At 36.4% G+C, this 24031-nt stretch overlaps 1 protein-coding gene across 1 annotated transcript in view; it reads left to right on the top strand.

Annotated features, from left to right (window-relative positions):
* The window catches only part of LOC112163279 (leucine-rich repeat transmembrane neuronal protein 4), a 167374-nt gene that overhangs the window by 133592 nt on the left and 9751 nt on the right, over window positions 1-24031 (top strand). The window lies entirely within an intron of this gene.

The following is a 24031-nucleotide window of genomic DNA, read 5'->3' as shown; positions in this document are numbered from 1 at the left end:
GGTTGTTGGGCCACTTTAAGGACTTCATGAAAATGGAATGTACAATGGTCTTGTGTATGGTAGAGGATATTTTGTATGGGCCACAAGTGTACTCCATATAAGTTTCCCCATTTCTCACCTGTGGAAAACCCACCTCCACACATAAAGGCAGTTGTGATTAAGGCAATTGATGCCGCTGGTGTCATCTCCAATGTTAAAGGGGTAGACTGTCCATCTGAATGCATCCATCCATCCATGGATGGATTATTTCACAGAGCTCCACATGGAGGGAGATTGTCAATGGTCTTTTATTTCTTTTTTTTTCAAATTATTGTTTCAAAAGTTGATCTCTTCTTGTCAAGCTGTTTACCCATTGTATTGATTCAGCTCACTCTTGTTAAGATCTTCAATCCCATCCATGGTGTCCTTTGACAGCTCTTTGGTCTTGGTGCATGGTGTCAGATTGCATTTTGATTTGGACAGGTGTCTTTTATACAGATCAAACAGGACTCAAGACCCTTTGTGGTTACATAGTCAGGCACTAATGAAAAGAGTCTTACCTAAGGATACACCTGATTTCCTGCATGCCAGTTCCAACAAAAATAAATAAATTAGAAAATAAAATAAAACAGTATCACAGTATCAGTACTGTTTGTTCCAAACACTCAGATATTTATAATGTACAATCACAAAAGATAAGACAGAGATTAGTCAGCAGTGATGAAGTCTTTGTCTTATGTTTCTTGACAAAACGTCAGCTTTGTCTACAGTCTGCTGGCTCATTAGTCACCCAGTCACTGGGGGATGGCCTTGTCAAGTCTGTTCCAAATATTTCTTTAGGGTTTGAAAAGGAACAGATCTCATATGTTTACCTAAAGACATACTACTAACACATCGCCAACCTGATGGAAAAGTATTTTTTATATGTATATTAGGTCAGTATTGAGTTAATATTCCCTGGTCTCGTGGTTTTCGTGTTTTTATGGTGTTTGTATTTAGGTCATCATGGTTTATTTATTTCACGTTGTGTTCTTTTCACTGTTTCTCCATATTTTTTAGCCCACACCTGGTCTTAGTTAATTGCCACACCTGTTTCTTGTCATTTCTATAGTTTATGGTCTTCTTTACAGCTGTTCTTAACTAGATTCTCATGTCTTTGCACCCGTGTTATCTATTTTCTATGGCTGCTTTATTTTTATTTATTTATTTTTCTTCATTTCTAGTAGTCACCATCAGGGATTTCTAATTTTAGTTTCACTGTAGTTCTGCTTTTATTTGTTTGAACGCTGGAATGTATTCACAAAACTTTATTTCAACCTTTGATTCTTCGTTTTATGGATGAACGGATGGTTGGTTGGTTAGGTTGGGTTGGGTTAGTTTGGTTTGGAATATTGTGTTGGTTTGGTGTGGTTGGCTGGTTGGTTGGGTTTGGTTTGGTTTGATTGGTTTGTTGGTCAGTTGGTCTGGTTTGGTTTGGTTGGTTGGTTTGGTTTGTTTTGGTTAGTATGGCTAGGTTTGGTTGGGTTTGGTTTATTGGGTTGGTTTGCTGGGTTGATTAGTTAGGTTTGGTTTGGTTGGTTAGGTTAGGTTAGGTTGGGTTAGTTTGGTCTGGAATGGTGTGTTGGTTTGGTTTGTTGGGTTTGGTTTGGTTTGTTTTTTTTTTTGGTTTGGGTTGGTTGGATTTGGTTTATTGGGTTGGTTTGTTGGTCTGTCGGTCAGTTGGTCTGGTTTGTGTTGTTTGATTGGTTGGTTTAGTTAGATTTAGTTTGGTTTGTTTTTTGTTGGTTGGACTTGGTTTATTGGGTTGGTTTGTTGGGTTGATTGGTTAGGTTTGATTTGTTTGGTGGTTTGGCTGTTTTTTTTAGATTTAGTTTGGTTTATTGGTCTGGTTTGGATTGTTTGGTTGATTTGGTTAGATTTGGTTTGATTTGTTTTTTGGTTGGTTTGTGTTGGTTGGATTTTGTTTATTGGGTTGGTTTGTTGGGCAAATTGGTTAGGTTTGGTCTGTTTGGTGGTTTGGTTGATTGGCTAGGTTGCTTGGTTTGGTTTTTTGGTTTGGCTGGTTTGTTTGTTTGGTTTTCCTCTCTCACCCGAGCTCAGATCTGGGGCCTCTACCAGAGACGGAGTACTGTTTTTTGAACTAAGATATCTGAAGTCTTTCCAGTAATTTGCTTTAGCCAGTCCTCCAATTTTGGGGTTACTGCCCGAGTGCTGTGATCTCCTCAAGCACCATTGTAACCTTTAAATTCCAATCTTTTCCCATATAATTCCTGAATCCCAGATGTTTCTCTAGTTTCTCATGTTCCTTGTCTTGACTTAAATTTTGGCGATTAATTGCTTTTCTGACTTCAAGACCTAATAAAGTGCTTAAATGCACTTGATTGAAAAATTGCATTTAAAAAAAAGTTTTAAAAGACACAGGATACTTTTTCTGAGCGTCAGAATCCAAACTCAAGCTAAAACCAGAACTTGAACAAGGACATGTAAACATTTAATTTTTTATTTGTTTTTCCTTGATCACGGAACAACTTAAACATTTATGTTCAGTGATAACTATTAGAGTGGGGTAAAACAGATTCACCAAAAAATAAAATAAAACCAAAGTCAGGATTTTCTGGAACATTTTAGTCTCTGTGTTAACCAAAATTAAAAATGTAATGTATTTTTGATGCATGTATAAATAAGATTTCTCTCTATTATATTGAAGTTAAACATTTTTCAATCTAACTGGAATCTACATTTGTGGCTCTAAAACACCTTTAATAAGATCAATGAGAGTAAACACTCGTGAAAATCATGGCTGACCAGCAGTATTCTTTGTAACTTGCCTTAGCTTCCAAAAAGTAAAGATCCCGTTGGGTTTTAGATGAGACTTTTTATGTTAGACTTTAACATAAAATGTAAACATTAAAAACATAAATGCCCGGTGACCATGAGCTAAGAGAAAAAAAAATCTTTAGAGGTTAAAAAATTTTTCACATTTTGCCAATTTCACCAGTACATCCTGCAAAAAGCAGGTGTGTGGGGCATTAACTTATGAGAGAAGGGGGAAAGCTTCACCATGAGACATATTGTTGCAGGTCTGGACTGTCTGCTGGTCTTAGTCTGCCAGACTGAGTTATTTTCTTCCCAAAATCTTTGGCCAACTTTAGATTCCCCGCTGGACTTTCGTGTTCTAATTGTGTAACCTCATCTGTTAACACAAGAGCTTTAAGACTGACAGTAGCCCTGCATTAAATCCTGCAGCTGGGACTATACTCTCCAATCCGATTTATTATATATATATATATATAAAAAAATGAATAAATTACTGTTTTTTTCATTTATGATTTTTAGCTGAACAACCAAAGTCTGTGAATCTGCTGATTGCTTCCCACTTCACGTTTTCATGTTGTTACAGAGACAATTTCAATCGTGGAGCTCTATTACAAAAGCAATCACCAAGAGCCACCTGATGAAATATTTACCTGGGATTTGGGGATTTGGGCAGTTTTAATTACCATGTGCCAGATGAAATCTTTTCACCGGCACCAGCAGTCTTGTCAGTCACTTGTTGTCTCTGCCTACTGTGCGGTACATGTTAGATTCTGTTTCAGGGCTCATTCAGTCATTTGGGTTAGTTGGTTATCTGCCAAAGCAAATGTGTTGGTTTTTTAGGTTTATGGAGTTGTAAAAAAAAATAATAAAAAAAAAGTGTAATTACAATTTATTCTGTTTTCAAAGCTTAACATGAAAGAAGCTATACCCTATTTTCCACACTGTTGGGCACATTGTATTATAAGGCGCACCGTCAATAAATGGTCTATTTTTGAACTTATGCCTTATAAAACTGGGGTCCCCAAAGTTTTTAGGGCCACATAACTGTTTCCTTCTCTGATGGGCCCAGGGTCAATTTTTAAGCACAAAAAAGTGTAGCAATAACAGCCTAAATGTAAATATTTATGGTTTCTAGAAAGCCCCACATGGCCAAATTTTTAATAATTATTTTCTGTACTCTTCATAAAAAAAATAATACGTTTCATATTTTAAAAATGAAACCAATAATTAGTCTAACCTCTCCAGTCATAGTAAAAAAAAGTCTTGATTGGTCAGATTAAGAAAAAAAAAACAAAAAAACAATGCATGTGTCTCTAATAGTGTTTGGGGGGCCGGGCCAAATCTGGATTCGGCCCGCGGGCCGTAGTTTGGGGACCCCTGTTAAAAGGTTACCAAAATAGTCTAAATAGTCAGAGATAATTTAATTTATTAACTGCATTCAGAGTAACACTAGAACTTGTTTGTAACATGCTACACATTAGCTATGCCATTAGCATTAGCCACGCTAGCCTATTCATTATACTTGTAACTCCCAAACTTGTTTAAAACACCTAAAAAACAGACAGATACCACTAAAACAATCTTTACTGTGACTATGTTAGCAACACGTAAAAAAAAAAACACAGGCCGACATGCTACACGTTAGCCGCGTTAGCCTCTATACAATAACCCCTAGCCTTGTTTGCAGCATATAAAAAAACAGACTCCATACCACAAAAGCAGATGGTACTGTGTTTATGCTAACTCCCAACCTTGTTAGTAACATGTAAAGAAAAAAAAAAGAAGTCTGACACTGCTACATGTTGGCCCCATTAGAGTATTCATAATAACACCATTTTGATTCTCAAAATCGCATTGACATCAGAAATCACAACCAGAAATGATCCATGTATAAAGTGCTCCAGATTAAGCCTGCATAATAGATCGCAAATGTTCCGTCATCGTGGTATCAGGCCAGTGCGTTATGCATAAATGGCGATAAGTGGTCTCCAGTTGCTCAAATGTCAATAAATTAAAGTTGTAAACTATTCCATCCATCTATCCAGTTTATTTATACATGCAGTGCCAAATGATGCACTTTTGTTTATATGAACATCTTGCGTATTTTTTTATTTATAAGAATATTTATGAGATCAAAGCTGTTATAAGTGTTTTGTTATAAATAGGAGTCAATGAGCAAATATTTTATGTTAATATATTTGAGTTTGTGTTTTGATGTTTTATTAAAAATATGTATTTTAAAACTTTTCAAAAAATACTTTTTCAGTTTTAATCTACTTAGTTTTCCTTGTTTTCCTTTTTACCTATGCTAAAATGATCCCAACCATGACTCTAAAACTTTTACACGATCCGAACCTTGAGTCCTGTAATCCGTTACACCCCTAATGTCAGTTATTTGGAGTTACTTTGGCTTTCAGGACAGGTGACATTCTTCAAACACAGATCCTACGCAAAGCATGCCAAAAACAAATAAAATTAAACTATCGCAGTAAAATGGAAATGTATTAGTATTTTTTTTTTTTGCGATTTGACCATTTATCGCAGTTTTACAAACACAAATATCGCATATTGCAGATTTTTCTCATATCTTGCAGGCCTACTCTGGATTATGTGCGTTCTATGGTGCTAAAAATACAGTATTAAAGTCGTCTCACAACGTTTTAGGTGGAAAAAATGTTTGTTTGACATGTACCAAGTTAATGAAGAAAGGTGAAACATCATTACCACAGTGCGTTTCCTGTCAAAGGATACCGTGATCAAAGATTTTCACCTCAAACTTTCCAGACTTCCATATGACTTCTTTTCAGTTTCATTGCCACAGCTCCTTATTAAAATGCAGACAAGATATGCAATCGGCTCAAAGGAACTGTCAGGTCAGAGTTTCTCTGTGGAAGGCTTTTTCTCCTGAGGGAGTTTCTCCGCCGCGAGTGTGAGCGAGCGACTTCCCTCGGGGATTGCCTGTAACGACCTGGATTTTCCTGTGATTACTCGGGCCCTGTGGTTAATTACCTTTTCAGATGAAAATATATACACCTACTCATTAATTCAGCACACCACAATATATCCTAATTGCTGCCAAATAAGTTATTGTTATCTCTTTAGTGCAAGCTATTGTCTGTGTTTATGATTAACTTTGCGGCGTGTCTGTGCATGTGAGAAAACAGCAAAGCCTGCTTTAGGTTAAAGTGTGAATGAACACACTGAGCATTTTAATAAGACCGGTGAATGGAGATCCACTTACTGAAGATATGATTCTCTTTTTATATTTAACGAATTGTTAATATTGGAAAATGTGTCATTAAAAAAGAAAAAACAGACTGAAAACACTTAAAAGTGTACTTACTTACTACTGCCGCTCTAAAGAAATGCGGTCCTAGAAAACGACTCAGATTTCTAGATTTTAGCGAATAATTGCATATTTTAAAACCAATCTGATAAAAAATAATAAAAACACATTTTATTTGTTTTTTAATTGACGTGGATTTTAAAATACAATATTATACAATAAATAAATAAATATATAATTCAAAACTTAAGATATTAGAATACAGTAACAGTATCCCTCAACCTAATTATGCAATGCCAAATATTTAGTACAATGCAAAAACACTCATAAATAGCATAAATAACCTGACATGTGACTCTAGGGAAAATTAATTTTATAAATATTTCTAAATCTATATTTTCTATCTCACAAGAAATAGAAACAGACTAAAGTTTGCTTACTTTATACACAATTTATCACAAGGAACATACATAAAACTAATTAAAATAATGAAATAGTTATACTAACATATTTAAAAAAAATGCTTAATGTCTTTTTTTTTATTTGTATTCTTAGAAAGGCATACAATTTAAGTGTACAGTAGTCATACTTGCATTTATATTGTTGTGTATATTTTAAAAATTATGTCATTTTTTTTCTTCACCATGAAAGAAATGACATGTAACTTTGCTGAGGTGCAATTTCTTTGATTTAAATTCAGTTCATTGACACGTACGTATTTAGGAGATTAATAAAAGTAATCATATATAATTACCAGACACACTAAGCCGTTTCTTGCATAATGTAGGCTAATTATACAGAGGCAATAGTTTATGAAACACCATGGACGACTTTGATTAAATAATAAATACTCTGAAGACTTCTCTGAGCTGTTAAATTAGGACATAAAATTGTGCTATTGGTCCGCTTGTGCACAGCTTCAGAAACAAATTTATTAGCTACCTGGAGAAGAGAAAGAAAAGAGATTCTAGACTGGCGGTTTAGGACGATGTTTCCCAGTTTTGGTATGTTAGCCCCAATAATACAAAATGTTTTAAAAATGTCTGTTCTCACACATTCTACTCATGACTTTTTTATTATAAGGCTTGTGCAGGGCTCAGTGAAGAGCTGATGAGCTGAATCAGGAGTGCTAAAGCATGGAAATGTAAAACATGGAGAGAAAAAAAACAGATGAAATAGTAAGAGATGTTTCTGAGACAAAGTGTTTTTTTGTTTCACAACCAAAGATGTTCTTTGCATGACCTGATAGATGAGCTTTTTGACTGTTTACATCACATCACATCATACATGATAGTTTTTGTTCATGTTTTCATGGCGTTATTTTCTGTAAGACAAAATGTGCTCTGAAGAGACCAATTGGTACTTGTTGTTTTTAAGCTACGTTTAAGTTAGCAAAGCAAGCAACCTGTTAAATGGTGTCTAATCATTTTTGAAACTTTCTAAAACAATTTTGAGATTAATTTTGGTCAACCATAATAATCTGCTGGAAGTTAGTAATTTTTTTAGCATAATAGTTGTATAGTGTCAGATAAAACATTTTCTGTATTTTCCACACTATTATTAACACTTGAAAGCGTTCATTTTTTTCAGAAAACAACAGATTCATTTTTGCTGTGCTTACTAGTCGAAACAGTTTTGAAAGGCACATTGCACTATAAATGTTTGGTTAGGTCTTACTGTAAATACTAATTAGCTAATGTGGCTAACATGAAGCAGTGTTAGGTTGGGATTTTTTATTTTATTTTTTTTACATGTCGCTAACAAGGTTGGGAGTTAGCGTAGTCACAGTAATGTTTCTTTTCTTTTTTTAGGTTTTGGCAGCAAATTTTGGAGTTACATTTACAGAAAATACGTAACTTCTAACATGGCTAACATTTAGCGTGTAAAAAATAAGTCTAGAGCTACTTTGAAGGCAGTAAATAAAGTTTGACCGACTCACCGTCTTATCTGTGACTCTTTTGTCTTGCTTAATCTACCTTGTTGCTTGGTGTGAATTATATATTACATAAATTTGAAAATGTACTCTTCATTGATGGCCTGCTTTACAACGCAGTACTTTAGCTGATACCTATCCTGAATATGCGTCTTCTCTCAGGTTTTTCTGCTTTTCTCCAACTGTCTGAAAACTATGCTTGATATTGATACATTGTTCATATTACTTTCTTTCAGCAATAGATTAATGCTATATTACAACACAGAGAATATTAAAAAAAATGCATAAGTTGGGTAGCTTTTTGAAATGACAGCTATTAATTTCAATTGTCCGTAATGTACCAAAATGTGATATTGGAGTTTCTTTGCTGCGTTGAACACAAAGAGATGAGAGATAGGATTCAAATCGTTATTAACCCTAATTCTTATATCATTGGACACATCATTGAGTATCCAAAACACAAACTCACTCCTCCCAGAATTTTAAAAGCCATCTTAAAATTAACGAAATATTAAAATGTCTAATTTAAAATAAATCCAAACTGATATCTAATTTCCCAAAACGGCATTCTGTGGCTAAATGCCTTTGGGACTGGGATAAAGTGAGACAAGATAGGAAGCCGATAAGGAACGTCTGCATATCAGTTCTGGCTGCCGCCCAGCTCCGTTTGACATGTCTTATTAGTCAGGTCTTTAAAAGCCTCAGCATGCTTTCCCAGGCACACTCCTCTACAATATCCCTGATTAAAGTGCGAGTGACGATCCCAGAGCAGATCCAAGTTGGCCACACAGCGTTTATGTTGTGTCTTGCTCATTACTCAGACACACTGCCTGCGCCTCCAAGACTGGAAGCAGAACATAATGCAAGACATCACCAGCCAGGAGATTTGGGAACTTTGAATTTGTAATGGCACGGCAGAAATGAAACTACAAGTTGTTGTACTCTGACGTGCCGTCATGCCGCCTTCTGAATATGCATTTGGGCGCTCCTCAGCATTTGCTGGCTATTTACAGCATAAATAACACCGGAAGAAATTAAGGGTTGTTTGTTAAGCTGTGAAGTTACATCCCTATCCCCTGATTTTGATCATTTGCATGTATATTGATAACATAAAATAAGCCCCGCACACAGTACCAAAGCAGTTCTGAATCGCATACTGTAAGTTTATGAGGTAACTGGTTTTATGCAAACAAGCTCAACCAACAATTTTATTTCTTAATTTGACAAAAATAAAACATATATATTTCAGTGAAGGAAATAATTATTGAAAACAAATTATGGAAAAACAAGTAATTAATTTTGGAAATGTAATCAACCGTGCTTACAATTATTGGACTTGTGAGTCTGATGTGTTTGTTTGGTTAAACAAGAGGGGAGCGCATGTACTCACAGTTAAACAACTGTTAACTTTTTTTTTTTTTTTTAGTGAATACAGGGGCTTTTTATTCAAAAATTGGTATAAAAGTAATTTAAATACGCATCATCAAAATATCATATGTTCCACACTATTTAGGGCACATTTAAAACCTTTTTTTTTATTTAAAAGGCAGTATGTCCTATAATCTGAAGCACGGAGACACGTTTTTTACGAGTTGCAAAGAAGGTTGGTTGTTTTTGTGAACACGCTAACGCAGCCAACATGTAGCAATATCAGAATGTTTTCTTTTTCTTTTTACTAACAAGGTTGGGAGTTAGCGTTGTCCCAATAATGTTTGTTTTAGTGGTATCAATATTTTACAAGTTGTTAAGAAGGTTTGGTGTTATTGTGAACACGCTAACACAGCTAACATGTAGCGGTGTCAGACTGTCGGAGGTAGTTTGGGAGGCAGACAGGTTTGGGATGTAGGGTACAGTTATTGTTAGCATGCTAACAATTAGTGGTGTCAAGTTGTGTTTTTGTTTATGTTTTGCCAACAAGGTTGGGAGTTCGTTTAGTCACAGTAAGATTTGTTTTTCTTTTTTTACCTGTTGCAAACAAGGATGAGAGTTACTGTAAATAAGCTAACACGGCTAACGTGTAGCAGTGTCAGACTGTTTTTTACATGTTACAAACAAGGGTGGAAGTTAGCATAGTCACAGTAACGTTTGATTTAGCAGTATTAGTCTGGATTTTTTTTGTGTTGCAGTTACTGGTATTGCGAATACACTAACTCAGCTAGTATGTAGCGTAGTCAAAAAAACATTCATTTCATTTTACGAGCTATCATTCTGTTTTAATCTGGTGCATCCTTTAGTGATTAAAATATGGAAGGTTTTTTTTTGCTAGAACAGTTACTAGCAAGAATTAAATGAATGTATCGATTACAAAGACAATACACATTGATTCACATGGAAAAACAATGCGGGGGATGGTATGTTATTGGGTTCAAAGCAAATTAGGAAATTGAGATTTCTAATAAACAACTTTGGGCTGTGGAATGTTTCTTTTACTCTTGTTATTTGAAAAATAGATAATGTCCTATTAAATATTGTCCTTGACAGAATTCAATGGGCAACATTTTAACCCTTTATCACCTGTGGCATTGCCGGTGACGCTTAAACACAAAACATACTGTAACTTTTCAACTGTTAACACGACCAACATGATTCCAGGAGTTCCTGAATGAGAAAAGCAGCTTGTGACGCTTTTCTCATTCAGAATCTGCAGGAATTACGTTGATTGTAATGATGGTTGAAAAGCTCCAATACATCAAAGAACACAAAGACTGACTTTACCTGGTGTCAAAGGGTTAAAATACTTATTTAGATCAGTCAAGGTAAAAAATAAAATAAAAAAAAGTATGACATTCAATAAATAGCATACACACCAACATACATATAACAACTATAAGTGAAAGAAAAAGTACATTGCAAGCTCTTTTTTCATTTCCATGCTTGCAGTGATACTCAGCCTTCATTAGATATAGTGATTGTGCGTAGAGCCTGTGTGTGTCCATGTGTGTGTGTGTGTGTGTCAAAGCAAAGCAGGCTGAGGAACGTGTTGAGCACTGAGTAACATTTCATGGACCATTTGCCGTGGCCTGCAGTAGCTCCTTTACTGTACGTACCGCGGAGTGGGAGGCGGTAGTGATGAGCCAACAGTGGGCACTCATCGGTGTGTGAAGGGGCCCTCCATCCTCCTTTCTCCTTGTCTGTCATTACCTGGCTCCCTCAGCCACCCCACACCCCTTTTAAAACAGCTTATCGAGCAAACTTCCGCATGTTTTCGTTAGTTCATCTGTCTCCACCCTGTGTTCTGTAATCAAGAGTCATTGCACATAAAGGGGACCTCCAGTCATTAAGGAATTAGTGGGAGGCTAACAGCTTGTTTGGAGAATCAATTAGTCTAATATGTGGACACGTGGACTCATTTTCTTACACAGTACCGGCAGGAAAAGTCAAGGTGGGAAAGTATATCTAAATTTAAACTGACCTTTTAGAGCAGTAAAGCTACCCAAGTCCTCAGAGAGCCGTTAAATCAAAAGTAGTGGGAGTTGATCATTCAGAAAGCCTTCTGTTATGCAACGCAGTTTTGTGAGATAAAATGGAGAATGAGGGCAAGAATACATTTCTGGAAAGATTTGATCAAAGAATTAAGGGATTTATTTTGATGTCTTTGAAGTAGGGTCTTTAAAGTTGAGAACACAGCTTGACAAATGCCGCACTGAGATTGCATTTGTCTGCTATGAACAAAAGGGTCAGTCAGCCTTAAATGCAGGGATGCATTTCAGAATTATGATTAGGCCGAAACACGACAGTTTTTAAAGCAGTCAGGGGATTATTTATATTAGAGGAAAAGGCCTAGCAGTTATTTATATCTAATATTTCCCATATTTGCCACTTTTTTTTCTTTCCTGTTATGAGGCACATTTTAATTAACATTTAGCAGAAAGTTAACCGAATAATTTGGGGACGAGCAAACACATCCGCACACGCAGCTGGGAAGTGTTTCCTCTTGGGATGAGCTGTCTGAAAACAAACTGATGGTGTTTAGCTTCACACCTCCTCAGCATCGGTGCTCTGGTGAAGAGCTGACTGGTGTCGTTGATGCCCGCCTAGCAACATCTGAGCTCGAGCTGACAGCCCCCGCATGCTGCAGCAGTGTACATTTGAAAGACAACGCTCACCCACACAGCGACGCACAGCCCTGCACACAAAGCCATGCTCACAGAAACACATGCACAGATGGCCCCGCACATGCTTGCACCCAATTCACACTTTGAGGAGAATATGGGATTATTTGTTTGATATATTTTTATTTTTATTTCCATTTTCCTGCTGCAGTACTAAGGAAAAAGGCATCTAAAAAATGCATGTCTATTCCCACATATTAGAGAAGTGAAATACAGAGACAATATTTTCTATCATTTTCAGAGGATAACAAGAAATACAACAGTAATTCTTCATGTTTTTTTTATTATTATCATTATTTGAATCGTAGACTTTACCGTGCTGTGGTTTAACATTTGAAATATTTGAACATTGGCAGGGCTGCACGGTGGCGCAGTGGTTAGCGCTCTTGCCTCACAGCGAGAAGGCCCCGGTTCGACTCCCGGCTGGGACCTTTCTGTGTGGAGTTCGCATGTTCTCCCCGTGCATGCGTGGGTTTTCACCAGGGACTCCGGCTTCCTCCCACCGTCCAAAAACATGCTTCATAGGTTCATTGGTGACTCTAAATTGTCCCTAGGTGTGAGAGTGGATGTGTGTGTGATTGAGGCCCTGAGACAGACTGGCGACCTGTCCAGGGTGAACCCCGCCTTCGCCCTTCAGTAGCCAGGATAGGCTCCGGCACCCCCGCGACCCCGAAAGGGAAGAAGCGGTCAGGAAAATGGTTGGATGGATGGATGAACATTGTCAAACAATTTGCACCAACCAATCAGGGACTCAGCTTTGATCAGTGATGTATTGTTAATCTAATCAGCAGGGGGAGTCCAAAACCAACAAAGATGCAACTCTGATTGTTGTCCCCCTAAACTTTAAAGCAGGGGTGTCAAAAATACAGCCCTAGGACCGCATCCAGCCCACCAAATGGTTAATCCTGCCCCCTCATGAAGAGAAAAAAATAAGGATGTTGAAAAAAAGTACATTTCTAGCCCACTCCTGTGGCAATTTATGGTTATTTAAAGAAATGGCCACAATGAGCAATTCCGCCACTAGGGGGATTAACGGAAAAGAAATACCGGCATAATAAGAGATCAAGAAACAAACAGCATTTCTTCGCGGTGCATGCCAGGTCTGGGTAAGATGCAGTTAGCCTCACAGCTGTTGAGTTGGTATAAAAATGATCAGGTAGGACACCACAATTACTAAAATGTCACTGTCAAAAATATAATAATAATACCTCTAATAATAATAATAATAATAAGTGATTAGGCTACTTGTTTTTTGGAGGCATTTTTTCTAACTGAGAAAAATAAAACAAAAACTAAGCTACAGATAACAACTTGACCATAGGTTATTTTAAAATTATGTTATTGGTGCTCTTGAGATCAGACGGGTTGAATGAACTGAAATGAGTTTGACACCCCTTCTTTTAAGCTACATTTAACAGCGACCTTGACAACAAATGTTCAAGCAATCCTTTTCAATGCAAAGTCTGGGCAAAGGCATGTCTATGTGCTGTACAGGCTTCAAAACTCTCATGTTCACGCATCAAAATGAAAGTTTTGAAGACCGTTTTCATACTCTACGTGAAAACCTGTGCTGATTGAAAGTGAAAGTTAAATCAGATTGAACAGATTGACCAGTCAAGGACTTGGTTTGATAGAGACATGGCGTCCCTTTTAATTCACAGAAGTTCCAATTAATAACTGTGATTTGTGCCCTGCCGGAATTGTATGACACCAAGTCTTTCATGTATCGGGAAAAGCCTAGACAAGGTTTACGAGATATGCACCAAATTGGAATTCACGCCGAGACTCTTCCAACTGTTGGTACATGCACTAGTAGCGACTGTCCAGTGTGAACACCGTAAGCTAAACATGTGTTCTAAGGGTTCTTGATCAGCCAGATTGAGAAAAAAAAAGATGTGTCTCTGACAGTGTTTGGGGGGCCGGGCCAAATGTGGAGGAGGGCCGGATCTGGTAAACGTGATACACAGATATACAGTCAACGCTTCCATGTGAAAACTTTTGGTAATAACTCCTCCCACATGCACTGGGAGCGTCGAGTTTATGAAAAAAAAGTCTCGAGTAGCGAATCTGCCCTTGATTATACATGAACGTAGCATTAGACCATAGGTCACCACATTAAAAATGTTATTACTACATCTGCTTAAGTTGAGTTTGAAACTGACACAGTGTAATGGCGGAACAAGCAGCCATTCTTCGTCTCATATTGGTCTTCAGAAGCAGCGTTTTCTGTTCTCTGTGAGGTAAATAGAGGATTGTTGTCCGCTGTGGCGAGCACTTTGTACGGCGCTATAGAGAACTGTTGTGCTGTAACCGTTTCAAAATGAATGCTGAACCTTCAGATCAAATATGAATACTACTATTAAATATTAATGAGCCAAATGGAACTGTTGCAAAATATCGCAACACAGAGAATAAGGAACAGATGAAGAGGAGAGGAGTTAGGCCATTTCCAACGGCTCAGTAAAGCTTTGTTTTTCTAATTTTCCACAAGGAATATTCATGAAAACAAAAATTCCTAATGACAACAACATTAAAGGTTTATGCAGAGGGGGAAAAAAATCTCGTGTCCATTACATTCTGGGTTAATACATTTGTTTTTTGTGGAAAAATAGAAATACTTCTGTGCTCCAACTGAACAGTTCCTTCGCTACTTCAAAGACTTACTGAAATGAAGATTATTTTAGACACGAGAATAAAAGAAAAGCTAAATTAAAACAGCAGTTTTACTGAGAGTGCTTCAGTCTGTTTGTGCTTCTTCGTGCAACAATGGAGTGACTTGAGAGGATCAAAGTGTTTGGCAGGAAAAGCGACAGACTTTCTGAACCGTAATGCTCCTAAAGCCCGAGGAGGCATTAGCATTGTCTGCTTGTGGCTTTGCCACCACCTCTTTAGCTGCTCATGGAAGCATTGAATAAAAAAAGGAAACAAAACTTTCAAAGGGAACTGAAAGAAAAAAAAATTCCTTGAAAATTCAAGGCTATTTAAGAGTCACTGATGACTTATACAAACTGTTGTTAAAATTTACACAGGATTGTAAAAAAGAGTGTAGTTTGAACACATCTTATCTTTTTTATTTTTTTTACACTATTATCTGATTACAAATACACAGATGTTCCCCTGTTAAGAAAACAAAAAGAAAATACTGTATTTTCTGTACTGTAAGTTAAACTGGAAAGCCTTGATTTAAAAAAACATATACATTAGTTGCTTTATAATCTGGATTGCCTCATAAATGGGTTAACTTTGGTTGTTCTCACAAATGGTGATGGGTCTTAACCCTCGCGCAATGTTATGGGGTCCAGATGACCCCACCCTAATAGTGATGTGTGATCCCTCCTATGACAAAGGTGGACAGAATTTTCTGTCTGCCACAGACTCCAGTGAAGATTAAAAAAAAATCCTTGGAAAAAAAAAAGAAAACTTTAGCACACTGTCTTTTAATGTAAACATGCCGAGGATAGTACAGTGGTTACAGGGTAGGCTACACGGCACTCTATCAAAATGTCAGTCTGTTTTGTATGACTAACATGTAGCAATGTCAAATTGTTTTTTTTTGTGTTGCTAAACGCTAAACAAGTTGGAAGTTAGCGTAGTCATAGTAATGTTTTTTTTTTAAGTTCTGTCAGTCTGTTTTTTTATGTGTCACAAGCAAGGGTGGCAGTCACGGCTATTTTTTATACCATCACGATTAACACTTTTAGCATGGGTATTTCTTCTAATGTGGCTAATGTGCAGGATCTTACAAGCAAGTTCAAGAGTAAGAACACGTGTCCAAATTCCCTCCCCTACCCCCTAACTACTAGGAAACTATACCCTTTACGACAACTATTTATGAATCCATTGAGTTCTGATGATGAAAAAATTGATGCTTTATTATTAAGATGATACCATTAAATAAATGTTTTTCACAAAAATTGTTCAAACACAATGCATTTTAGACCATAATCTCAAATCTTGTGAGCATTTATGTACACTGTTCTTTTGCAGAGAATTCTGGGAAATTTCGAGGGCACTCAATTTTGGGATTGTAGATTCAGACAACAGTACAAAAGGGCAAACACTATATATTAAGTAGTGAAGATATTCAGACAGTCTCTGAGTGTTTTGGCTTAGCGTCATTGAGGCTGCGCTAGCATAGCTAACATGTAGCTATATTGGACAGTATTTCTATTTACGAATTACTAGCAAGGTCGAAAGTTAGCATTGACACAGTAACGTCTCAGTTTTTTTTTTTTTGCATGTTGCAAACACGGTTGGGAGTTACATGTATTGTTAATATGCTAATATGGCTATAACATGGCTAATTCTGATCAGTTGGCTTATATGTCCTGTGCTAAAACAAGTAAAAAGGTTAAAACCTTACATTAAAATGTTTGGTTGGGTATTATTGTGAATGCAACTAACATTAACGGTGTCTGACTTTTTATTTTTTAAGTGTTACTAACAAGGTTAGGAGTTAGCTTAGTCAGAGTAACGGTTGTTTTTGCTATATCAGTTTGGCTTTTTCAAGCTGCAAAGAAGGTTGGGAGTTTCAGGTATTGTGAATACGCTAATGCAGCTATTGTGTAGCATGTTATAAACAACTACTAAAATTATTATGATTGCTTTTAAAGAAGTCTGACTGACAGACTTACAGGATATTTGACTATTTTGTCTCGCTTGATGCACCTTCAATGCATCTTTCATGGCACACAAGGTAAAAAATATACCCTTTATTGACAGTACGCCTCTTAATCCAGGGCACCCTACTGTGCGAAAAATTACAGTAATAGTTTCACCTTATCTCCAGTTAATCAATCTCACATTGTGTAAATGTAAGAGATTTCAGGTGACCTAATCACAAAAAGAGATCAGGCACAAGGAGATTCACCAGGAGGCAGGATGCCAGTCATTGTCAGCTGAAACACAGGCAGGTAATGTTGAAAGGGATCCAAAGAAGCAAAGCTCCTTCCAGCTGTGCAGCATGAGGAGTTTAGACTATTTTCTGTCTTTTTTTCTTTGTTCTCAGTGTTAATACCTCCTGACAGATAGGAGCTGTGGTTTGCATTACACAATCAAGGGTTCACCAACTTAAGCACCTGAACTGAAAACAGAATTCCTGCAAGTGTTTCTCTGTGGAGGATGGGATTCTTGCAGTTTTTCAACTTTAAACTTGATTTTGCTCTTTTAAACACATTTGAGCTTGTTTATAAAAACCATGATTGCATGATAAAATCAAGCAAATCTTCCTTCTATCCTTCTTATATCTGGTCTTTTTAGGTGCAAAAACATGCCATTTTTTCTAAAAATAACATTCCATAGATTCCAGGCAATTTTTTAGCTTTCAGCCACCTGGGGCGCGTGACTGTCCACCCATCTGTCCATCTATCCACCCATCTATCCATCAAACCTGTTAAGAGTGGACACAGGGAGCAGCACACTTTTGACAGTCCGTCACTCTAATACAGAGCTAAGACAGAGAGGCAGACAGAGGAGAATGCTTATGCTGCCATCTGCAATAAATCTTTAATCACCAATTTACCCAACATGCAAGCCTTTGGACAACGGAGGAGTTAGGGTGAGGGGGGGGTGTTTAGACCAGAGCAGCCAGAAATAATCCATGCTGGCAAACTCTGAGCAGAAAGAACCAGCTGAGACCAAAAGACTAAATGGATCCAGATCCACAAATACAAAGACTAGCAAGCTCGTCTGATTTATGATCAAACTACAGATGGATCAGTACAACACAAAGTCTGAGTTTCTAATTCTGCCTTGTGTGGGTTCACAAAAACATCATGCTTAAGGGACACATTTAATAGTTAGTGAGCATTTAAATTTTGATGTTTACCTTCTCATTTTTCTTTGATTTGGTTTCAAAATGAATTGATGTTGTGAAGGAAAGTGTCTAAACGGTGTTATTAAATGATTCTGTCAGACTTTTGGCAAGCATAGGCTCATGAACACACAACACCTTCAGTTACCTTGAAAGCTGCAGTCATTTTGTTGAAGGTTGACGTGTTGTTGTTGTTTTCCACAAAGCTGCGCATCACTTTATCCGTCACACATCATCAAGCAGAACACTACCGATGTTGCATTTTTACTGGGTTGCAGTATTGTTGACAGAGTTTACTGCTGTGATAACTAACCAGATTGTGAACAGGCTTCGATCTTCAAGAACATGTTACCCTATAAACTATTAAGGGGTTAAACTAAACTATTCTTGGGTAACTCCATGTCGCTGGTGTGTTTGTGCAAATATACATATTAATTAAACCCTTGAATTGTCCATTAATATGTTTTTAATATAAAGGGTTGGCTACCAAAATATGCTAACAAGAGAAACATCTTGAGAAGTGGAAATAAAGATATCCAGGTGGAGTTTTGGTAAGATGTTTGTTTCTAATTGTGAAGGATCAAAACCAGTACCAGGCTAAGGCGGGTACTGGTACCCGGCCCGAGAACCAGTACGCATCCAGTTCTACTTCCCCATGATTTTACGAACAGCCAGCACGTCAAAAAAAATGACGAGTTGGGGACACCCAAAATGTCAAAAAGTATATGGAAGGGGCCTTAACCAAACGTCAATATGTGACGACTTGGGGATGAGAATATGTTGTATTAGCAGCAAACACAGACGCTATATTGCATGCAAGTTGTTTCTGTAGTCTATTAATTTATTTAAAAAGAATAGGGAAGTCCTTTGTGTTCAGAGTTCTACCTTTCACTGTGTCATTCCTCTTGCCACATTTACACAAATATTTGATATTTGTCTTTATTCTATAATTTTGGACTTATTTGTGTGTAAAGGTTTGAACTTTGAGAGTTTAAACAAGATAGAAAAGTGTGTCTGAGAAAAGTGTATTACAGGTGTAGTGAGGGATCCGAGCACTATAAAAAAAGAAATGCTAATAATTGTAAAGAAATAAGATGAATACTTTGGAACTTTCACTTCATGGGTTATTTTAAAAATGTAACTCCCGTGATAAATCTTTTTCGTATAGAAAAAAAGTCAAAGGGTGAGTTGGTTATGTTGTTTAAATTCTCAGATGTTTTACACCTAAATCTATATAAGAATAAATTAAGTTCTACCAAAGTGCCACAGAACAAATCAAACAATCAAAGTGAACCTTGGTTAATGTATAAATCATAGTGTTTTAATAATTAAATATAAGCAGGAAATATCGTTGCTTTCAAGTTCTCATAATAATGAACTCCCAGATGAAGTTTGATTGACGTACAATCAGTAAATACACGTTTTGCCATTGTTGCTTTGAATGTAATTTGTTCTGATACTAAATTAGCTGGTTTCTATGAATGCTTCTTTCCCATAAATGCCTTTGATGTTTATTTATTTATGTGTTTATTTTTCTGTTAGATGTGTGAAGAACTCTGTTGTCTATCAGATATCAAAGCTGATTAAAAAAAAAAAAAAAAAACTACAAGTGATGGATCATTAAATATGACTTTAGAAGCAGGTAAGCTTTTAAATAAAAATCAGAAATATTTTAAAGAAGCACATAATAGTTTCCGTCAAGCTTTAGTGCAGTTATAGCTTTAAAATCTGTGTTATTATTTCGGTTAAAAAAAATAATTGCACTTTTTAAATATTTTTTTGAATTTATGTTACAAAAAAGTTTCAAAAAGAATTGTAAAAAAGTTTTAAGAACTACACTTGACCTAATTGTATATATATATATATATATATATATATAGTATATATATATATATATATATATATATATATATATATATACTGTATATATATATATATAGGCTATATATGTTTGTGTGTATGTGTGTGTTACATGTAACTGTTACGTATGTTACATGTGAGTTTAAAAAAAAATGTCCATAAAATAATGTGAAAATGATGGCTATGTCTGAATTCCTTCACTACACAAAGCACACTAAACAGTACATTCGCCATTTTGTGGGGTGTCTGAATTCCAAAATCGAGTACTGTAAAAATTCTCAGCGAGAAACCAGAGTTGAATTGATTCTCACTACATTTGTAAATGTAGACAACAATGCATTGCTTTTGATTTTTTTTTTGCGCAAAAAAATGTGTTTACATGTATTTTTTAACAAACCGTCCATGTTTTCATCATCTGAACATTATGAATTCATGAATAGTCTTTGTAAAATTCTTGTATTGTTTAGGTTTTTACCTTGTGAAATTGGTGACGTCATATTCGTATCCAAATAAAAAAAAGTAATTGCTTTTAAAATTCAGAAATAAAAAAAATAAATAAATAAATAAATAATTGCTTTTAAAATCCAGAGCAAGGCAGCCCTGCACTATATAGTTTCTTAGTAGTTGAGGATTATGGAGAGATATAAAACCTAGCCAGTCAGTTATATGTAGTTATATGTTTAGGCTAACATATTTTGGCACGCAATGAGCAGGGGGTAATCCATTAGTAAATAATTCATCCTAACCTTATTAATTATGCATAAATTGTAAACACATCTCTACATGTCCATATATGTCAGTGAACATCCAAAATGTCAGGAAGAAATAAACCACTACCATCTGAACAACGTATTACTGCATTATGTTAGCATATAGCATTTTAGCTAACAAATAAGACATTTGAAAACAACTTTGGAAATTCTCCTGATAAACCTCAAAACTTAATAATTTCAGGATTTTACTGTCTCATCTGAGTTTCTTTACACATTTATCTCCTTGATATAATTTTCTTTTTGTTTTTTTTTTGTTGTTTTCCAGTTTGACTCGTGATAAATAGCAGAAACAAGCTACGAAAACAAACTAAAGAAAAAATGATTGAAAAAAAACAATTCATTCCTTTGAACCTTAAAAAATATCACATTATTAATCAGTCAACCACCTGGAGTTGATTTGTTTTCAGCAGGCATCAAACCTTTTGTTGAACTTGGTTTAAAATGCAGTTGGCAGTGATCCAGTTGGCAGAAAAAAGGATGCCAATAGGGCGTATAGGGTTACGACGGTTTGCATGTGAAGCACTAACATACATAATGCATAGCAAGAGAAATACATAAATGTTATAAACACAACAGCCTGGGTCAAAGAACTCTGTTAAGGACCATTTGGAAAATAAAAATGGGTTCCTGTTTGTTGTTGTTGCTCAATTTCCATATTTGGCAACGCTATGTTATGAGGAGTTCCTAATGTCCTGATGGTGAGGGATGAAGTTGCTGACGGAACTCCTAATGAGCTGGCCTTACCTTGAAAGAGCAAATGTGGCACAGAAGGAGAAACTGGATTTGATCAACCATATTTTTTGGAGTATAAGTTGCATTTTTTTACATAATGGAATAGGTGGTGAAGGATCCAAACACAGGAGACCAGGCTTGGTGACAGAAACTTAAAACATTAAATAAATTAAACAAAACATGACAGATACCCAAGGAGACCAAATGGTCACAGAACAGATGACCTGACCACCTTGGACCCAGCAGGAGAATTTTTGCTGCAGTGGCAGGTTTTTCTTCCATGCCACACCATGTCAGATGGGTTTTCCTGCAGCCATATCAAGTCATGTCAAGCCACGTCCACCCAATCCGTTCCAGAGGGAGACTGTCGGGGCTATCATTCATGTTCCTGTGTAGGGGCTCTGATGACCCTCACATTTGTCTGGCTGCAGGAACCCTGAATATTTTATGGACTTATTTTTATTTTGTCTTCCATGCCAAGCGTTTTGTTTTTGGGGTATCTGGGACCTGCTCTTTTGGGGAGGGGTACTGTAAGGATCGTGGACTTTGGTTCGGTCTTCATTTCAGTTTATTACCCCCAGTCTATTTAAGTGTCTGGTTTTCAGTTAATCCTTGTCAGGTCAGCTGTTCTATTCTGTTAAGTCACCATTTTTGTCATGTTTTGGTTAATTTACTAAATATTTTAAGTTCCTGTCACAAATCCTGGCCTCCTGTGTTTAGGCTCTTCACCACCTATTCCTGACACATAGTTTGACTGTGGTTGTGACATATACTCAAGTCCGACTGAAGCTATTTTCACACGGCTCAAGTGACTACTTTCAATGAAAAGCCTATGTAAACTTGCTTGAATATGTGTTTCGGGCATTCAAAACTTGTCTTCACGTATTCAAGTTTCTACAACCTTTTTCTGGCTCTACGTACATTGTAAGTGTCCACTCGTATTACAAAAAAAATTCTCAAAAGTAAAAATTTTTGACAACTGCAAATTATACTGCAGTGTGGCCTAAACCTGGAAAAATATGGCAAACAAGTTTTACAGACGGAAGCCACATTTTGGAGTCCAACAACTCCTAGTGGCTACTTAATTCTGTATTTATTTATTTATTTATTTATTATTATTTTTTTTTTTAATAAACAAATGTAGAGCACTATCTTGAAGAAATACATCTCATCTTTTTATTTAAAAACAATTTTACAGGTTCAAATGAAATGGCTTAGAGTTAATATTTTTTCATTAATTTATAGGCCAGAGAGCGGGGGGGCAAAGCTGAGGTGCCTGGGGCGGGGAGCAGCGGCCGCAGCGGGGTGGGGGGTGAAGGGCTTAAACTGAAAGGGGAGTGAGGGGAGTAATCCACTGAGTGCTCGTAATGTAATGAGTCAGCCTCGCATAATGGAGTCCGTTTCAGGAGGAAAGAGGGTTCTGGAGGTGCACAGATGCAGATGAAAGAAAGGCCGGATGGGAAGGTGTTTGGAAATGATTTAGGATTTAGAACAAGGAGTCCGACGGAACCAGCAGAGAGCAGCCTTTTGTTGAACTCTTGCAGGAAAGCTTAAGGCTGCTGAGAGACCCACCCTAATGAAGACTTGTTCTTGTGGTATTTCTTTTTTCAAATTTTTTTTAATCACGAGTCGATTAAAAAAATGCAGTTTGAAGAAAGACTGTATTTGTCATGTAGAATGTACACACATGGGCAGGCCTGCTCCATTCTATTCTAACTCATTCACTTATAGACGTGAAAATTAGAGCCGTGTACTGGTAGTAATTTCTAGTATCGATTCAGTTCACCAGAACCTGGATCGATTTGGTTCCAATTTCTTTTTTTTATTATTCTTTCGATCCAGTTTACACATTTAAACACATTTGTTTAGAAATACATTACTAATCTACTATATGCTTAAAATATATTTTTGTTAATCTGATGCAGTTCACATACTGTAAAATGTATTGGTGAAATAATGAGATTGTTAATATCATGCAGTGTTACATAGATTTTCAGAGAAGCTTCAACAATTGATCTGTCTTTCCTGGAGGGTGTTTCAGTTGGGCCACTAGGTGGCGATCACGCTATAGCTTTACACCTTAATCCAGGAGAAGAGGAAAAAGTGAGTAAAAAAACAGAGATTTAGACCACAAATGGTTACTTTAAAAAATATTTCCTCAAAATTGTTTGGAAATTGATGCTTGTGAGTACATATAGATGTTCATTTAATCAGCAATGTATGTTTAAGTCGGCCGAGTGTTAGCATTAGCAGACCTATGGGAAATTCCATTGAACGTTAGCATCAAGCTAGCGGACTTTAGCTTTAAGTGCTAGATCGATCATTATTTTTGTGGATTGATGTTTTTATTTGTTAAGCTTAGATCGATTCAAATTGAGTAATCGATTTTATCAACCCAGCCATAGTGCCAAAACCATAATTAACAGATGATCGGAGTGGGTTTTACAAAAACATCTTACATGTTTTTTGGTCGTAATTTTTGTTTTTAACAAAAAAGAATGTAGATTTGTCAAGCTGGTTTCATTTTTCACCTACTCTGACAGGCGGTGTTCGCCTTGATTTGACTTTTAAACATGAGCTTTTTCACCCACTTTCACTCCACCTTTGCTGCATACATTTACATTACATTTACAGTTAGTCAGTGTTTATAAAGCATTACCTTTAATTTTCCTGTCTTACCATCAATAAGACTTGTCAGATTCTTCTTCTTTTTTTTTTTTTTTTTTT

Source organism: Oryzias melastigma, linkage group LG12 (assembly GCF_002922805.2).
Source record: "Oryzias melastigma strain HK-1 linkage group LG12, ASM292280v2, whole genome shotgun sequence".
NCBI lineage: Eukaryota > Metazoa > Chordata > Actinopteri > Beloniformes > Adrianichthyidae > Oryzias > Oryzias melastigma.
Note: the sequence above shows the minus strand (reverse complement) of the source record. Positions and strands in the feature narration are given on the sequence as shown.